General features: G+C 41.9%; 1 protein-coding gene across 6 annotated transcripts in view; it reads left to right on the top strand.

The window, feature by feature from the left end:
- YTHDC2 (YTH domain containing 2) overlaps positions 1 to 6,935 on the top strand; it is a 130,498-nt gene extending 123,563 nt beyond the window's left edge. For 5 of the 6 annotated variants that reach the window (XM_044275923.1, XM_044275921.1, XM_044275926.1 and 2 more), the window contains exon 32: positions 4,326 to 6,935. The gene's annotated coding sequence lies outside the window, so the exon portion shown is untranslated. Of the gene's footprint in view, positions 1 to 3,558; positions 3,611 to 4,325 lie in introns of all 6 variants that reach the window. The other variant, XR_006387417.1, reaches the window with a different exon arrangement.
- The last annotated feature ends 9,576 nt before the right edge of the window (positions 6,936 to 16,511 follow it).

The following is a 16,511-nucleotide window of genomic DNA, read 5'->3' as shown; positions in this document are numbered from 1 at the left end:
ACTGTTTCAATACCTAGAGATCCCAATAAAAATAAACATTGATAATTGTTGCTTTTTCAGATAACCAAATATCTGATAGTTATTTGATTATACCGATGACTGGACCTCTATTGTAGATGGGGCTTATGTTCCAAGAGTAGCATACAAGGGCAACGTACAAATCAGTTAATAATTGCTATATACCAGGGCCTCGTTAAGCCCGAATAGGTTCAAAATATTAAAATGCATAGGATTGAGGGATCCAGTCTATCGGTGTTATTCTAAGGCGACTTGGATCACTATTGTGAATAGTGGTAAAGTGTTTGAAAAGAAAATTTTTGGCATAGTTCCGATTTTATATTTGAGCAGTGTTGGTTTAATCGTTCCCTCAGAGATTGAGTTGCGCGACCTATATATTGAAGGTTACATGGGCACTGCAGCATGTAGATAATATAACTCAAGCTGCAATCCATACAGTGTTTTAAATTTGATAATCTCACTGGTATTAGTGATTTGTACCTCATGTGTCTCATGTGAAATAATGCCGCAACATTTACAACGTTTAGAACCACATCTGTATGAGCCTTTTGTATTAGTGGAAACTTATTTCATTGAAGGGGTGTGAGGTAGATGCTGACCCTAGTTGAGTAGTTTGGATTTTTGGATGGGGCTAAAAGGTTTTTCAAGGTGTGGGCTCTACATAACGTCATGTTGGGTTGATTCGGTAGATCTTTCCCTATAATAGGGTCTTTATGTAGGATAGTCCAGTGTTTTCTGAAAATCTGACTGATGAGATTGTGTTCAGAATTATATCTTGTAATGAAGTTGTAGTCAAAATGTCCAACCTCATTCGTAGGGATTTGTGGTTTTAAACATTCGTATTGACTTGTCGTCATAGTTCTCTCTAAAGAGTCTTATCATTTGTACAATTCCTTCCGACCCTCTTCATTTGGCTATAAGGGATGTTGCGTTTCCATTTATGGAAATGTCAAATGTTAAAATCTCTAACTATATGCATCCACACTTTTAAAATGTGCTGGTTATGATGGAAGTGCCTTGGATCTTTCGTACAAGTGCAAGAAAGATTGCCTCTTGTGGGTCAATGTGAGTAGTAAATGTAAGGTTCCATGTGTTGGAATTCAGGTTATGAACACATTCTTTGAGGAAGTTGAGGTATCCCTGCCTAATAAAGATATCATCTAGTGTATGTATCTCTTATAGAACTTTATATTGGTATGGTTGAGTAGACCTGCATCATTCTCAATAGCTCCCATAAAAAGATTTGCGAAGGATGGGGCGAATTTTGTCCCCATCGCAGTCCCTCACTTTTGTATGTAAAAAGATTCACCATACTGGAAATAGTTGTGCTGGAGTATGTAATCGATTGATTCTAAGAATTCTCTTTGTATGCGTGGGAGGTAGAAGTCTTCTAGAAGGAATCTTTCAAGTGCTTGTATACCCAGATCATGTATGATGTTACTATAAAGTTAGGAAACATCAAGGGTCACCCAATACATGTCCGGTTCCCAAATGAACCCTTGTAATGAAGTAATCAGATGGCTAGAATCTCTAAGATAGAATGGAAGATAAATATTTCTGTAAAATATTGTCTGTGTAAGCTGAGAGGTTAGAAGTTTAAGGAATCTATATAATAAATAATAGGGCGACCAAGGGGACTGGTGAGAGATTTGTGGATTTTTAAAAGGAAGTAAAAATGGGGTAATGATGGAAATTGGATTTTCAGGAAATTAATCTCGTTCTTGGTTAAAATTTTTGAGTCTTTTTCTTTATTAATTAGGTGAAAAAGAGGTTTCGTAAATGTTTCTGTAGGATCTGCTTCAAGTTTTTCATAATAACTGGCATCTGATAAGATCTGCATATACTCTTCATTATAGTAGGTAGAGTCCATAATGACTGCCCCCTTTATCTGCATTCTTTAATCACAATACTTTGGTTAGAATTTAGAGTTTTGATCACTTTTCATTGGGTATATGATAAGTTATGTGAAGTACTAAAATCATTGTCTCTTAGGGTAGTTAAGTTACGCAGATCTTCAAGAACCATATTGTGAAATGTTTCTAAGTGTGGTCATCTACTTTCTATTGGATAAAAAGTGGACTTTGGTTTAAATTGTGAAGGGATCGGGAAGTTTTTAAGGGATAATCTGCAGACATATTGATTTAAATTAATGAAAAGATCAGATTTAGTAGTCTGGCAAAATGATAATCCTTTTGAAAGTACCTCAACTTCATCTCTCGTGAGGTTATAGCCAGGTAAGTTAAAGATACCTCTACTTTTTAGACAGGGAGTATGGGATTCAATAGTGGATTCAGATTTGGGTGGGCCTTTTTGTTGGTTGGCCTTTCTTCCTTTTTCCCCTCTGCACCCTCTTTTCCTTGTGGTGGTCTTTTGTTCTTTCTGGATAGAGGTGTGATTGGGTTGTTATTTTTAGTGTCTGTTGTGGACGTTGGCTGTGAACAGATGTTAGGGGGCGAGGGAATGGCTGGGATAAAAAAAGGGGACAGTAGTTGAAAGCTAGTTATAACTGACCGTGATGGCGTGGGCCCTGAGGAAGGTGATAATTGATAGCTGATCATCTAAATTATAGATCTATCTGTATTAAGTATATATTCCCAGGAAGGGATTCATACTCCACTGCTATTTGGCAGTTAGAGTTATTTTGATGGCCCATCCTGTGCTCCAGAGATTGAACATTGAACTTCAGCACTCATCACGTGATCCTACACAGGTGTGTCTTAATTATATGATTGTTTGGCTAGTTAAATGTCAGTATGTTGCATGTTGTGTATTGAATATGCTACTGAGGAAGGGGAAGATATCGGTTCCCCGAAACGCGTTGAGCTTCTTGTAAATAAAAGCACCTTTAATATGGTCCGGTGGTCTATCTTCTATCCGGGCGTGGTGTGTACAAACGATAGACGAGGGAGGCTACGGTGGCAGGTGTCTTAAAGGGATCCTGACAGATGAGTTGATTTCAGCGGTCTGTCATTTAAAAGTTAAACGTAAGTGGTTGCCGAGAACCAACATCACAATCATTGCAGACTGGGCCTGGAAAAGAGTCACGGCCACATGAGAAAAGTCATGGTTATTCATAAATTCCTGCTCTCCCTGCCCACCTACTGAGGATTGACAGTCTTCTACCTAGATTTCTCCTTTCTCTCTAGGAGAGAACTGCCAATCATCAGCAGATGGGCGGGGAGAGCAGGAGATTATGAATACCCATGACTCTTCTCAGGTAGATTTGACTCTTTTTAAGACCTGTGCTGCAATGTTTATGATGACAGGTTCCCTTTAAGTTTATCTTGCACACCCACCTTCATGGTGAAGTAAGTAATTGTTCCTGTATTGGCTTTTCTTTGTGTCCATACTTCGTAACGATAACCTGGCAATATTTGATCCATCTCTACTTACAGATCTATACTGATTTTATAATTTTTTATATTTTCATTCTATCGGACTTGACTTCCGTATGGTTTACGTGGCTTTTGGTCTTCCCTATGCAATGATAATGCTATTATTTTGAACAGTTGGCGCCTCACACAATTTTTATGTTCACAGTAATGATCATCTTCCATGTCCCATGGCATTGATAGGTCTGTGAAATCAATAGGTAGGAATGAGAGGCTAGTGTTGTGTCTTTAACCCCTCTGTGGATGGATTTTTTTCTACATACATGCTTTTTTTTACTTTACCAATTGGAATACTGTATATGCAATAATACACTTTAACGTTATATTGTCTGTTTGCACTGTATGTTTCCATGTAAGGACCTGTGCCTATGTGCTGTAGAGATCAATATAACCCTGTTAACAGGAAAACATATTGAAAGCTGATTGTTATTATTATTTTTTTGTATTCGCACCTCTAGATATCCATGCAAGTGTTTTAGACTCCAGTCTTAATAAAGCCCTGAACAGGCGCCACCCTCAAAATAACTTCGGCGGATCCACCGCCACTTCTAAATCTACTCCAGCTTCTTACATTTAGACCATTTTCTACACCTAAAATAAACATAGAAAATGGTAAATGAGATGGACCTCCCGGCCATTCCCCACCCATGCAACTCCCACTTTTTTAGACCTGGAGTGAGCAGGGAGAAGTTGCAGATTGCGGCGCAAAGGAGCTTTGTGCCTCAATCTGCACCAGAAATACGCATAATTAAGGTGAACCCCTATGTTTTTAATTTGTGGAGGGTGTAGTGCCGATCTTTGTGATGTCTTTCTTCTGGATTGGATTATGCAATAGCCATAGAACACTATAGAAATTAAAAGTTTTCTTGCTTGCATTGCTTTGAATAACACATTTTCTTTTCATCTTGTGAACAGGTTGTGATATCCAGAAATGGCTGTGAATATTTGGAATGACACTACCTTTAGATAAGATAATCTCTTTGTGGTTTCCGTTACTCGCACGTAATTGTTTACAAGCGGGTCGTTTATGAAAAGCTGACGTCAGAAGAATGCCCTAGATCTGGATGGGCAGTCCATGAGTTTCAGCAGTGGTTGGATTATGGAAGCTTGCCCATCCATTGTTTCTGAACACAATACACTGTAACGTCCCTTACTTTTTTTTAAAAGAAAATTGCACTGTTGTAAATGTTCTGGGAATTTTGGTTTTATTCAACCTTGATTTAAAATGTACACAATTAGTGTTTCATTACACTATACATGTTAACATATTTTAGGTAGGTGATCTTTCAGTATAGAAGACAAATTTTACTGAAATTAGGACCATAGTCTACGTATACATGTTTATCACTGATGTAGAGGGTACACCTTTTAAGTTGTAGATGTAATGTGAAAAAGCCTTGTTTTAAAAGAGAATATAGGAGATTATCTTGGAATTTCTCTTGCCACATTTCAAGTAAATGCATTGTGGGAGACCCTTTGTGGATAGGCATTCCTGTTGTGCAGCCTGTCGGCATTATAAACAGTGGGTCACACCATAACACTGAAAACTGCAGTGACCCATGCTTAGGTGCTCTGTTCTTCAGGAAATTATAAATGTGGATACAGGAAGAGATCTAAATGTTCTGCAAGGTTTTGAAGGGTTTTCTGAGACCTCTAAAATTTAGGTAAAGGCAAGACATGTTCTGAAATAAATGAAGCCTTACTTATCTGTCCATTCTCTCTCCATTGTAGCTGTGCCAGTCTGGTGTTTCTCATTGGGTTTTGTTTGTGGTGCTGCAGTAGTGATGTCCCACTACTACCCTACATGATCACTGCAGCCAGTCACTTCTTTTAGCAGTTCCTTTGGTGGTAGGGCATGATATCACTGTAGAGAGACGAGCAAGGCTGACATATCTGACTAAGCCTTGTGACTGCTGATGTCAGTGATTGGCTGCAGCGACCACGTAGGGGAGTTAGGGACATCAGGCGAGGCAGGGAATGGACAGGTTGTAAGGCATCTTAACTATTTTACAACGTCCTGGTTGCTTTCTTATTTTCTAAACTTTTCCTGCCTTCACCCACACACATGTGGGTCTCAGAGAACCCCTTAAACAGGGTTCCTTTAGCATTAATATTTGGACCATTGCTGGCATAAGGGACAAGATATTGCCCGCCTACTGGATCCATTTGGAGGGGCATTTGTACTCCTTGTCATAGAGTTTATTAGTGGATTATAGTGTCCACGTGTGAATGAGTTATTAATCAGACAAATTAGTCTAAATTGATTTTGATGTTTAATTGTTGAGAAATACAACTTCTATGTATTTTAGAACACTAAAGCAAGAAAATATTAAAGCAAAGTTTTGTCTACTTATATGAATGTATAATATACACATATGGCTTTTTCTTCTGCTTGTTATGTTGACAAATATATCATAAATTTAAGACCCAGGATCCAATTTTTCCAAGGTTTTAATACTGATGACCAATCATCTAGATAGATCATCAGTAGCTCATTGGTGGGGGACTGACAACTTGGACACGCACAGATCAGCTGTTTGAGAAGGCACCTGCGCTTCTGTGAGCACCGCAGCCTTCTCCATGCTTACCAAGCACAGCGCCGTACATAGTATAGGGGGCTATGCTATCGCGCTCAGCTCTATTCACTTCTATGGAGCTGAGCTGCAACTAGGCCATGTGACCGATGAACATGTTGTCACTGGCCTAGGAAAAGCTGAAAGAAGGCCGCAGCACTACTGCAAGCGCTGAAGCTTTCACAAACAGATGATCAGCGGGGGTCACCGAGAATAGGTCATCAGTATTAAAATCTCAGAAAACCCTTTTAAATTAAAACTCTGGCTACAAGAATAAATGTGCTAAAATACAGAAGGAAGTGATGCACTCCATTTTTCTTCCCTGCCACTTTCAATGCTGTGCCCTAGTCATCACCAAAGATGTCATCTTCCAGGCTGCAGGGTGACTTTCCATAGACGCCATGTCACTGTCCTCAGCAATGTATGGCATGTGAGTGCTCAGGCCAGCGATTTGCTGCAGCAATGACATGGTGTGTGCAGAATGTCACTGATGCACCCAAGAAAACAAACACTGGTAGGAGGACGGAACCACAGTGCAGGAAGTGGTAGTGGAGAAAAGCGGTGAGTATGACTTCCTTAGTTGTATCAGCACGTTTGTTTCTCACTCCCAGTACCGCCCCCCGATCAGCTGTTTGAGGGGGGAGCTTACCAAGCACAGCTTCATCCATTGTATAGTGACTGTGCGTGTTATTGTAGCTCAGTCCCATTCGCTTTAATGGGGCTGACCTGCATCGAGGCCATGTGACTGATGAACGTGAAACCATATGGCATAGGAAGAGGCCTAAGAGCTTATGAAGTGCCGCGGCCTCTTCGTACAGCTGATCGGCAGGGGTCCCAGGAATTGGAACCTGCCGATCTCGTATTGATGATCTGTCTTAAGGATAGGTCACATCCATATGTAAATCTCTGAGAAATCCTTTAAAGGGAACCTGTCACCTCAAAAATGCATCTACCTCCGCCAGCAGTACCTCATAGTAGCCCGCAGCCTGTTAATAATCTTATATTTTATCCTGTTGTCCGATGCTGCGTAAGTTCAGCGCTATAGTGCCGGCCAGCTTGAAGTCAAAGGGGCAGCTGCCGCCTTGCTTCAAGTCAAGGTAACCACCCCCCCTAACCGTCCCCCCTTGCCTGAGAGTGACAGCCTGCAGTGCGGCCGCCATTCCCCAAGTCTCGCGCGTGTGCGGTGCGCTCTGTAGTAATGTGCTATCCCATCTGCTGCTGCTGCTGTTAGCCGGGTTTCAGCGACGCAATGCGCATGCGCGAGACTTGTGGATTTGCGGCCGCACTGCAGGCTGTCACTCGCTGGGGGCAGTTAGGGGGCGTGGTTACCTTGACTTGAAGCAAGGTGGCCGCTGCCCCCTTGACTTCAAGCTGGCCGGCACTATAGCGCTGATGGAGAATAAAACTGCATTTTTTTTAACTTATGCAGCATCGGACAACAGGATGAAACATATGATTATTAACAGGCTGCGGGCTACTACGAGGTACTGCTGGCGGGTGTCGATGCATTTTTGAGGTGACAGGTTCCCTTTAATGTGTAGTTTCACTTCGGAGCTTTCTTAAATCTTATGTTCCCTTGCCATCTGTAAACTGATGCTGCATTATACAGCAGTGTGTAGTTGGCCTGTAGACCTCCAACTGCAGGTTCCTGTGAAATCTCTAAGTCCTGTAGTCAGGGGGATCTTTGCAAATCACCTACTCACTGCAACTGCTGTGTATCTGAAACTGAGCATTTTCAGTAATGAAAGATAAGTAAATTGATTTCAAATCTTTTTCCTAGTACCGTACTTTATGTACACTGTCTCTTCTGGTTAAAATGTTTTCTAATGTTTTTTACTGTCAGTGGTACCATAGCAAAGTAGTGTACCTTGATTTGTGTTACGCCTGAAATGTACTGCCTTAGGTAACGGCCTCTGGGCATATGCAGCCTTACTAATGGCATAGTTTTATTTAAGTTTAAAGATCCACTAGACTAGACTTTGAATTGTGGTGAATTTTACATGTGTAGGTATGTTTTGAAGATGACATGTTATAAAGGAAGTACTGTGTCACACCTCTTCTGATATGCAAATGTAGATTCTAAGTGTATATTATCTGGGCATTGGCTGGTTTCTATCTGCAATAAAGTTTGATTTTCAAGGTTTGTCATCCTTTTTCTACAGGTTCTTTTATGTATGGTTTAGGTTATTGTCCCCATCTATCAAAAGTGTGGAAAGCAGTTCTGTCGCCTATAAAACCAATTACCGTTCAGCTTTTATTTTCAAAGCTGCACTGGTTATAACAAAGGTGAACATTTGTTGTTCTGGGCAAAACTTTAGGTTAGATTCTTAGGGACCAATAACGTTTTAATGCTATTTGTTCTGCTTCGCGTTATTGACTGTTGTATAACCAGGGCTGCCATCAGAAATTTTGGGGCCCCTTACACAGCTTAAGGCCTGGGCCCCCCCTCCTACCCCGCCCCTTTAGAATCCATCCTGACTCCACCTCCCCTCCACCCCCAAGGACCTACCCCCAATTTCATAATTTTTTTACAACTACAAAGACAGTAAAAAGTGATAATCAGTGATTTCAGTAAGGAATTCATTTTTGACCAAATAATATGAAGCCTGCTACCACGACGAGGTAGACTCTTTTAAGCAGGACCCTCCACTAACACTAACTACACTACCTGTTCTTATCTGCCCTAGCAATCTTCCCCTGGCACATTTAAAAAAAAAAAAAAAAAAAAAAAGCACAAGGTTTACTGTTAGTGTTATGGGGGGATCTGTGGATGACGTACTGTTATGGGGGGAATCTGTGGAGGACTTACTCTTATGGGGGGAATATGTGGATGACACACTGTTATGGGGGAATCTGTGGATGACACTGTTATGGGGGAATCTGTGGATGACACTGTTATGGGGGAATCTGTGGATGACACACTGTTATGGGGGAATCTGTGGATGACACTGTTATGGGGGAATCTGTGGATGACACTGTTATGGGGGAATCTGTGGATGACACACTGTTATGGGGGATCTGTGGATGACACACTGTTATGGGGGAATCTGTGGATGACACACTGTTATGGGGGATCTGTGGATGACACACTGTTATGGGGGATCTGTGGATGACACAATGTTATGGGGGATCTGTGGATGACACACTGTTATGGGGGATCTGTGGATGACACAATGTTATGGGGGATCTGTGTATGACACACTGTTATGGGGGATCTGTGGATGACACACTGTTATGGGGGAATCTGTGGATGACACAATGTTATGGGGGATTTGTGGATGACACACTGTTATGGGGGGATCTGTGGATGACACACTGTTATGGGGGAATCTGTGGATGACACACTGTTATGGGGGAATCTGTGGATGACACACTGTTATGGGGGATCTGTGGATGACACTGTTATGGGGGATCTGTGGATGACACACTGTTATGGGGGATCTGTGGATGACATTGTTATGGGGGATCTGTGGATGACACACTGTTATGGGGGAATCTGTGGATGACACACTGTTATGAGGAATCTCTGGATGACGCACTGTTATGAGGAATCTGTGGATGACACTGTCATCGGGATCTGTGGATGACACTGTTATGGGGATCTGTGGATGACACTGTTATGGGGGATCTGTGGATGACACACTGTTATGGGGGGATCTGTGGATGACACACTGTTATGGGGGATCTGTGGGTGACACACTGTTATGGGGGATCTGTGGGTGACACTGTTATGGGGGGGGGGGGGTCTGTGGGTGACGCACTGTTTATGAGGGATCTGTGGATGACACTCAACCACTCTCAAACCCAACTGGTCAAACTTGTTAAATGGATCCCAAACACAATATGCACAATAACACCCCCCACCCCCTCCAACACTTAATTAACCCCTTCATGGCCTAAACATTTTTTTCAAAGCTGAACACAAAGCTAAATAGGGCTGGGTGGGCTGGCAAGGGAGGGGTTAATAACAATGATGGAGGATCATGGCCCTGTGGGATAATCCAGAAAACAGCTTTGCATTTTACCCCTGAGCAAAGACCACACAACAAGTTGGACATGCAGTACTTTTAGTCTGGCGGCCTTTCGCCATGCACTGCCGTGCTGGGCCGGAGCTCCACCCCCGTCCCCATTATAGTCAATGGGGACGGAGCGGTGGTCCGGCGAAAAAACGGCAGGACGGATCTGACAGGGTGAACAGCCTGTCGGATCCGTCCTGCCGCTAGTGTGAAAGTAGCCTTACAATCTCATGGCTTCTGAGCAACAGATCGAGTGGTCTTCACAGTCATCTGTCACTTCTCTTATCTCTCTGCTCCTGTCCCTTAATCTTATCACTGCTGCAACAAAAGCATCAGCCTCAGTGTAAACTGTTCTACACTCTGACTCACGGCTCTTTTAACTCAAAGAATCGAATGAGTCTCTAAGTCGGATCTTTAGATTCTTTTAACCTGAGACTCATTTGATTCTTTCTTAGACTCCCTGCACTTGTGTCAGTGACTCAGACTCAGAGCTACTAGTGCTTGCCTTGCCTCAGCTCTGATTGGTTGGTGGGCGGGGAGGGGAGGGGCTGGCAGAAGCAGCTTCCACTCTAGGATCAGATTACACTCCTCCCGAGTCCCTCCCTGCTGCCAGCGGCTCTGCTATTGTGTGCTGTGTGACTCACTGACTCAGACTGAGCGGCTTCACACGGATCGGCTCAGTCAGAGGAATCGACTCCTCTGGTTCAGTGAACTGAATCGATTCAAATGAATGATTAGTTCATGAACTGGACATCACTAGCAAGGAATGATCAATTGCCCCCCTCTAGTGATGCAATAAAGTTCAACTCAAGTCACTGACAAATGAGAGGGGGTAAAAAAAAAAAATTTTTTTTTTTTTTTTTTTTTTTTTTACATTGGAACTGGCCGGGCCCCCCCCAGGGTCTGGGCCCCTTACTGGGGTGTCGGCTGTACCCCCCTGATGGCGGCCCTGTGTATAACACTAGTCAGACAGCTTAACAATAATTCAGAAGTCAAGAAACGTGAGACATCAGATCTGTTTGTATTCTCTTTTCTGAATAACTTTGTAAAACTACAATATAAACATAAACAAAACATATGTATCAGTACATTACATATAATACAGCAGCCTCACTTAATCAGTGAGAGTACTCACAGACAATTCCATCATTAGTCCAGGAATAAATCAAGAGCTCCTCTGCATGCAGCTTGCAAGATCCAGGAGCAGTGATGAAATGGAGGAAATACAGTTCCAGGTTAAAGGTTACTGCCTCTGGCTCAGAGAACAATACACTTCCTGTAAAGTTCTGGCGAAGTAGAAACTAACTTTGACCACTAGATGGCAGCAACGTCAAACATAACATTTAAATATAACCTTTACAGCACATTACATACATTATAATGCACAAATAGGCAGAACACTCCCTGTCTGGCATAATTATTATGTCACTACCTAAATAACTACTGCTATGCAGAAAAAACATATAAACAGGAAATGGAATCCTAGCTAATCTGGAACTAAAACTATGACGTCAGTTATAGGTCTAAGATACATTTTGGAAGTCCCATTCTTTGCAATCTTGACCTCCACCTTCCTAACATTGCCATCCCTGCTTGGTAGAGCATTGACAATAAGTCCTACAGGCCACTCGTTCCTGCTCTCTTGGCTGTCCTTCAACAGAACAACATCACCCACTTTTACATTTGGGAGATCCTCAGTCCATTTCCTACGGCGTTGCAGATTTGACAGATACTCCCTCTTCCATCTTTTCCAAAAGGTGTCTGCCAAGCATTGTACTTGCTTCCATTGTTTAGCATGAACTTGTGTTGTACTTATGGTTCCGGATGGAGCAGACAAAGAGTTCACCTTTTGAGTCAACAACATTGCTGGGGTAAGGACCATAGGTGTATCTGGGTCTGAGGACACAGGAACTATAGGCCTGGCATTCATAATAGCTGTAACCTCTGCCACCTACTCTCAACAACCCATTTTTGTCTAAAAAGGGGCTAAGCTTCCTAAGACGGCTTTGTTTCGGGAATGTCTTTTGTTTTTTGATGCAGTCAATTTCCTTCTGGAAATGTTTGTTTTGAACAGAAGAAATTATAACAGACTTTGCCTGAGCAAGTTCTTCTAGATTGACTTGTTCATGGAAACTTTCCCACCTTCTGACCTGATTGCTGCTGGTTTCCCTCTGGAAGGTTTTAGCGACATGGATGAGTCTGGCTAGGGTCTTAACTAGTATCTTCCAGCAAGAAAATCTATCAAAGCAATGTGAGTGAAGTGTGGCTTCAGAAGCTCTGGTGCTGAAGCTTGTAATCTCAAATCTGATTTCAGGGTCAGCTTCAGGCTCTATGAGTGGATAAACATTAGCAGTGTCTATATCCTCACAGTGTGGTTGGTACAGAAAGGTTGGGCCTGAGAACCAAATAGAGTTCTGAAGGCATGCTGCTTGAGTAGGCCTAGTGGCATAATCTGCAGGGTTTTGCTCTGTAGATATATAGAACCACTGATCTGGGTGTGTAGACTGCCTGATTCTATTCACTCTGTTGGAGACATACAGATAGAACCTCCTAGTGGTGTTGCAAATGTACCCTAGGACAGTCTTGCTATCAGTGAAGAATTTCACAGCATCAAAATCAGTGTCTAGTTGATCTGTGGTTAGCTCAGACATTTCGACTGCAAGTACAGCAGCACACAACTCTAAACGAGGAATAGTGTGGGCTGGTTTTGGGCTTAATTTGGACTTTCCCATGACAAATCCAACACGACACACATTTTCTGCATCAATTACTTTCAAGTAAGCTACTGCACCTATAGCTGTAGTAGATGCGTCTGAGAAGATGCATAGTTCTTTCCTGCAAGCTGATGATAGAGATATGGGCACATAGCATCTGTCTATCTTTAGGTGCTCTAACGCTTGCAAGGATTCTGTCCATTGAACCCACTCACTTAGTCTCTCTTGTGGAAGCAATGGATCCCATTAATTTTTTCCAGATGACCGTTCACGAACTAAGGCCTTACCTCGGCTACTTTCACACTAGCGCTAGATCTTTGGTTCCAACCACCGTGTCTTTGTGCGACGCAGAAAAGGTGAACGGATGGACTCTACATGCCTGGTTCCCACCGTGAAGCATGGAGGAGGAGGAGGTGTGGTGGTGTGGGGGTGCGGGGGTGCTTTGCTGGTGACACTGTTGGGGATTTATTCAAAATTGAAGGCATACTGAACCAGCATGGCTACCACAGCATCTTGCAGCGGCATGCTATTCTATCCGGTTTGCGTTTAGTTGGACCATCATTTATTTTTCAACAGGAAAATGACCCCAAACACACCTCCAGGCTGTGTAAGGGCTATTTGACCATGAAGGAGAGTGATGGGGTGCTGCGCCAGATGACCTGGCCTCCACAGTCACCAGACCTGAACCCAATCAAGATGGTTTGGGGTGAGCTGGACTGCAGAGTGAAGGCAAAAAGGCCAACAAGTGCTAAGCATCTCTGGGAACTCCTTCAAGACTGTTGGAAGACCATTTCAGGTGACTACCTCTTGAAGCTCATCAAGAGAATGCCAAGAGTGTGTATTAATCAAAGCAAAAGATGGCTACTTTGAAGAACCTAGAATATGACATATTTTCTGTTGTTTCACACCTTTTTGTTATGTATATAATTCCACATGTGTTAATTCATAGTTTTGATGCCTTCAGTGTGAATCTACAATTTTAATAGTCATGAAAATAAAGAAAACTCTTTGAATGAGAAGGTGTGTTCAAACTTTTGGTCTGTACTGTACCTCATGAAGAGTGTTCTTGATCTGGCCAACTGTAGTGAAGGGTGTTTTCTTCACCAGGGAAAGAATTATTCTGTCATCCAGCACAGTTGTTTTCTGTGGTCTTCCGGGTCTTTTGGTGTTGCTGAGCTCACCTGTGCGTTCCTTCTTTTTAAGAATGTTCCAAACAGTTGTTTTGGCTACGCCTAATGTTTTTGCTATCTCTCTGATGTGTTTTTTTTTTTTTTTTTTGCCTAATGATGGCTTGCTTCACTGTTAGTGACAGCAGCAGATTCCAAATGCAAATAGCACATTTGAAATTAACTCTGGACCTTTTATCTGCTCATTGTAATTGGAATAATGAGGGAATAACACACACCTGGCCATGGAACAGCTGAGAAGCCAATTGTCCCATTACTTTTGGTTCCCTAACATGTGGGAGGCACATATGCAAACTGTTGTAATTCCTACACCGTTCACCTGATTTGGATGTAAATACCCTCAAATTAAAGCTGACAGTCTGCAGTTAAAGCACATCTTGTTTGTTTTATTTCAAATCCATTGTGGTGGTGTATAGAGCCAAAAATGTTACAAATGTCACATCCATTGGTCTTAGGGCCTAGGCTCAGCTTAGTCCCAATCATGTGAATGGGGCTGAGCTGCAATACCAAGCACAGCGCTATACGATGTATGGCACTGTGCTTGGTAAGCTCCGAGTAGGCTACCGCCTCATCAAACAGCTGATTAAAGAGAATTAAAAAAATGGAGTGAAAATGAGGAAGTGGAAAAGGGATAAGGATTGGGGGAGGGAAGAGGGTGGGTGGAGGGGGGGTTAGTATAGGGCTCCAAAGGATGCCAAACCAAAAGGTGAAGAAAACCGTGAAGAGAGGCTGCTCCCACTGGATAAACAAAAAGGACCAAGCAAGTCGCAGGAACTAGTGTATAGGAAAAAAGGGGGGAAGTGGGGCACCAGAGAGTCAAAGAGGCAAGGAGAAATTGTCAACGTGATGGAAGACTAGTGAATTGCTGTGTGGATCCCAGTGAACCCCTATTGAAAATCAATGTAGAACACTGGGAATACCCATCCTAGGGGGAAATACTAACATCAGATGATAAATGATAATAGATTAATAAATACAATATGTGGTGAATCCACAAGGCATAGGTGTTACTCACTTCACCATGGAGGGATGCGCAAGATAAGCTCAAGACACTTGCTGCCAAACCCTCCCTCACCGAAGTTGCCTGTAGAATGTTAAATTCCCTTGCGGTCCCTTCTATAGATGACCCGGTGGACTTCCAAAGAAGAATCAAGAAGACGCATTTCACGGTATTCATAAACCCCTTCTTCAGGAGCACAACATATTGTATAAACAGCTGATCAGCAGGGGAGCCAGGAGTCTGACCCCTGCTGATCTGATATTGGTAACCTATCTTGAAGTTAGGTCATCAATATTAAATACCTAGACAACCTATTTAATGGAGCTGTCCAGGCACATCATTTTGTACAGCTTGCAATGCTACAGAATAAAAAAAAGTAATATTTGCCTTAACAGCCCTCTGCTGCTCAGATACTGACTGTCTCTGTTTACTACAATGTGTCACTGACTATAGTGGTGATATGCTGGCACTACCATTTATACTGCCATAGGCAATGACCATTTGTTGGGTTGCATATGCCTTTTCACATCAGTTTATGTAATTTTTGAATTGCCATCAAAGTTGCTGCCACTGAATGACTTAGGCTTCCATAGGTGAACAATCATGCATTGTGCCTACTAGAATTCCCTTGAGAGTATGCATTGGGTCACACGGAGGATCAAATTTCATGCAATACTTTTGCACTGCGTGTTAATATTACCTTTGCCCAAGTCACCCAGAAGTTTTTAACCCCTTAGTGACCACGCCTGTTTGGGCCTTTATGACCAAGCATTTTTCTTCCTTTTTTCATGGTCTCGTTCCAAGAGCTATAACTTTTTTATTTTTCCGTCTATATAGCTTTATGAGGGCTTGTTTTTTACAGGACAAGTTGTAGTTTTTAATGGCACCATTTTGGGGTACACATAACTTTCTGATTAACTTTTATTAACTCTTTCTGGGAGGGAGATGGGGAAAAATAGCAATACTGCCACTGCGTTTTTACATTATAAATTTTACGACGTTCATTTTTCGGTACAAATAACTTATCATCTTTATTCTCTGGGTCAGTACGATTACAGTGATACTAAATACTTATAATTTTTTTTAAGTTTTACAACTTTTTGTTTTCCAATAAAACCCCTTTTATTAACCAAAAAATGATTTTGCATTGCCACTTCACAAGACCCATAACTTTTTTTTTTTCCCCCTATGGAGTTGTGTGAGGGCTTGATTTTTGTATTTTTCATTGGTATCATTTTGGAGTAAATTCCGCTTTTTGATCGCTTGTTATTTTTTCGGTGGAAACTAAGAATAAATTAGAAATTCTTTTTTTTTTACGGCGTTCACCATAGGGGATAATTTATGTAATATTTATGTAGTCCGGGTCGTTACGGACGCGGCAATACCAAACACATGGAAAAAAAGCATATTTTTTTATTTTATGGAATTTTTTTTATTTAATAAATGTGTATTTTTTTTCTATTTTTTTTACTACTTAAAAGTACTTAAAAGTCCCACAAGGGGACTATAATATACAGTATTTTGATTGCTTTTAAAATGTAATGCATTATCTCTATAATGCATTGCATTTCAATAGCAATGCTATTCAAAGATTAACCAGCAGGCTGCGCC

This window comes from Bufo gargarizans, chromosome 1 (assembly GCF_014858855.1).
Source record: "Bufo gargarizans isolate SCDJY-AF-19 chromosome 1, ASM1485885v1, whole genome shotgun sequence".
NCBI classification, from domain to species: Eukaryota; Metazoa; Chordata; class Amphibia; order Anura; family Bufonidae; genus Bufo; species Bufo gargarizans.
The sequence above is the reverse complement of the archived record's forward strand: the minus strand, read 5'-3'. Positions and strand labels throughout refer to the sequence as shown.